Source organism: Callorhinus ursinus, unplaced genomic scaffold (genome assembly GCF_003265705.2).
Source record: "Callorhinus ursinus isolate GAN/ISIS: 27379988/994484 unplaced genomic scaffold, GSC_fseal_2.0 scaffold6, whole genome shotgun sequence".
NCBI classification, from domain to species: domain Eukaryota; kingdom Metazoa; phylum Chordata; class Mammalia; order Carnivora; family Otariidae; genus Callorhinus; species Callorhinus ursinus.
This window is the reverse complement of record NW_027397068.1, coordinates 70,931,922-70,935,156: the sequence shown is the minus strand read 5'-3', so window position 1 is coordinate 70,935,156 and position 3,235 is coordinate 70,931,922.

Below are 3,235 nucleotides of genomic sequence, written 5' to 3'. Positions count from 1 at the left end.
ATAGGGTCTTTGCAGATATAGTTAGGATGGGCCCTAATCCAATCTGACTGGTGTCCTTATAGGAAAAGGAAAACAGCATGTGAAGACACAACACACAGGGGGAAGGCCACGAGGTGACCGAGGCAGGGACTGGAGTGATGTGCTTATGGGCCGAGGAAGGCCAAGCATTGCCACCTCCCCCAGGAGCTGGGAGAAGCAAGGCAGGCTTCTACCCCGCATCCCAGAGGGAGCGTGTCCCTGCTGACGCATTTATTTTGGTCTTCTAGTCTCCAGAACTGAGAGAATACAGAAGTTTGGGGTACTTAGCAGCCCGAAGAAAGGGATCCAAGGGATCCTGTTTGACTTTGTCAGTGGTGGGGGGCACAGAGAAGGGAGGATACGTTGCTGTCACTTTTGAGGTTGAAAGAACTCAGTGGCTGACCAGATGTGAGGGTGAGGGAGGCACGCAGGGCGACGGATGGTTCCTCTGGTTTGGGCTCGGCAACTGCTCTGTAGTTTTGGCCAAAGAGTTGGTCTCTGCTGGCCGTCATGGGACTGGCTAAGCCGTGGTGTTCTTGACCTTGTCTACACACTGGTATCACCCAGTGGTGGCTTGTGCAGCAGAAAGTCAGGGGACGGTCACTGCTTTGTCCGCCCTGAAGCCAGCCCGCCCTGATGTCCGTGTGGTGAGCCAACCCTCTCTACTCTCGGTCCCTCTTGGCGCTGCCTCTTGGCCCGCGGCAGGGGTGGGCACCTAGGTCCAGCGCAGCGGGCCACCGGAGTCCTCCCACTCCTGGGACTGATTATCAGCACTGAGCGCGGCCCGTGTAGGTCTCGTGAGGTTGCGTCCCAGGACTTGGCAGATGTGAAGGAGGGGGCCCTCCCACTCTCCTTCCCTGGGGTTGCTGACCTGGGAGGACATAAGCTGGGGGACATCAGTGACTGTTTTGTCACTCCGAGGGCTGATTCTGTCTGAGTGTGAAGCCAACACGGGGGGGAAGCAGAGCTGAGAGACAGAGAGAGGGAGAGAGAGGTTGAGAGATGGCGTCCTTACGGCATAGACCCAGCCCTTGGGTCAAGCCAGTCTGATGCTGGGTAATCTCCGTGATGCAATAAATCCTCTTGTTTGACTCTGACTTGGGTGTCCGCCAGTGACTAATGTACTTCCCTTGCTGGCTAATCGTGCCGATGAGCCGGACAGAGGAATTGTGAATTCCAGGGGAGGTGGGGCTCAGTATCCCTGTTTGGTTCCTTTTCCATCCCTGGAGCTGTCTTCCGCAGAGTCTTGCGGTGGGGGGACGGGGGTTTAACCAGAGAAACTTGCTCAAACCATGGTTCACCTTTGGAAGGCCTAGTTTCTCCATATGACAATTTCTTTGCTACTCTACGTGGCCACCTTATCTTCTTTAAAGCTATGGACTCTTGAGTTGGAAACATTCACACACAGTGAATGTCCTTAACACTCGCTGGGCGGTGGTGAGTGAATCCCTGGGCCTGAGCGCTCTGGTGGTCTTTTCACTGTACAGCAGCCTCTGAGAGTTGGGGTCTTCCACGGGGACGTGATGAGGAAAGCACAGCACCCTGGTAAGGCCTGCTCTCACCAGGGAATAGGGAGATCCAGTCCTTTGTAGGAAGGAATATATTAACTACAAAGGTTTGCCACAACCTGTTCTCAGTGGGCACACGTTGCCAAGGGGGCAGAAAGGCTCTTATTCCCTCCCAGTCTTCAGAAGTAATCACACAAGAAGGGGGAGAAGCCTCGGGCCCTCATTACTTCTGTTTGCAGCAGAATGTTCTTACTTTTTTTCAAACACATTTCCTCTTAAGATCCCTTGAAGTCCTTCCAAATCAGGCAGTTGGATGTGTACAAGCCTAAATAGCCTCTTGCTCTGCAAAGGAAACCAAGTACTGATAGTAAGCCTAAAATAGACCCAACCCAGGAAATCCTGAACTGATTTTCCTGACTGCAAGCTTATACTGCAACATTCCCAGCTCCCCAGAAATGTGGATGGGCATAAGCATTACATCCCAACATCCCCGTCTTCAGGTAGGAACTGGGCACCATTCAGGGTGGGCTAATCCAGGGGAAAGAGAGCCTGCAGACCCAGGACAAAGGCCATGTGATGGGACATTGTACTAGCTGTGACTTTTCAAGGGAGACCCATTTGGGAAATGTCCTCTGTTGACTTCATGATTCACCCCACTGTGTGTGTGTGCATTTGCTTTGATCATTATTATCATATTACTTTTTTGAAGTCATGACCAGTCATGAAGTATGTTTCTTTTTAAATATTTTATTTATTTATTCATGAGAGACAGAGGGAGAGAGAGAGGGAGAGAGAGAGAGAGAGAGAGAGAGAGAAGCAGAGGGAGAAGCAGGCTCCCAAGGAGCAGAGAGCCCGATGCGGGACTCGATCCCAGGACCCTGGGATCATGACCTGAGCCGAAGGCAGACGCTTAACCATCTGAGCCACCCAGGCGCCCCATGAAGTATGTTTTTTAATTAATAGATTTTATTTTTTTAGAGCAGTTTTGGTTCATAGCAAAATTGAGCAGAAAGTGCAGCGATTTCCCATTTCCCCCGCCAGCCCGGGTACCCATGGCGCCCCCCCCCCACCATTAGCATCCCTCACCAAGTGGTACATTAGTTACGATGGATGGACCTACAAATCCAGAGCTTACGTTAGTAGAGTTCACTCTTGGTGGTGGTGTACATTCTATGGATTTGGACAAATGTACAATGACGTATGTCCATCATTATAATATCATACTGAGTAGTTTCTCTGCCCTAAAAATCCTTTGTGCTCTGCTTACTCATCCCTCCTCCCTTAGCCACCCCCCCCCAAATACTGATCTTTTCACTGTTGCCACCGTTTTCCTTTTCCAGGATGCCATAGAGGTAGAATCATATGGGATGCCGCCTTTTCAGATGGGCTTCTGTTACTTAGTAATATGCAATTAAGATTGCTCCATCTCTTTTTATGGCTTCATAGCTCATTTCTTTTTAGCGTTAAATAATATTCCCATAACTGGATGCATCCCAGTTTAGATATCCAGCCATCTACTGCAGGACATTTTGGCTGCTTCCGAGTTTTGGCAGTTATGAATAAAGCTGTTACACATATCCATGTGCAGGTTTTTGTGTGGACATAAGTTTTCAATTTATTTTGGGTAAATACCAAGAAGCGTGATTGCGGGATCTTACGGTGAGAATATGTTCAGATTTTTGTTTGTTTGTTTGTTTTTGGTGTTTAGA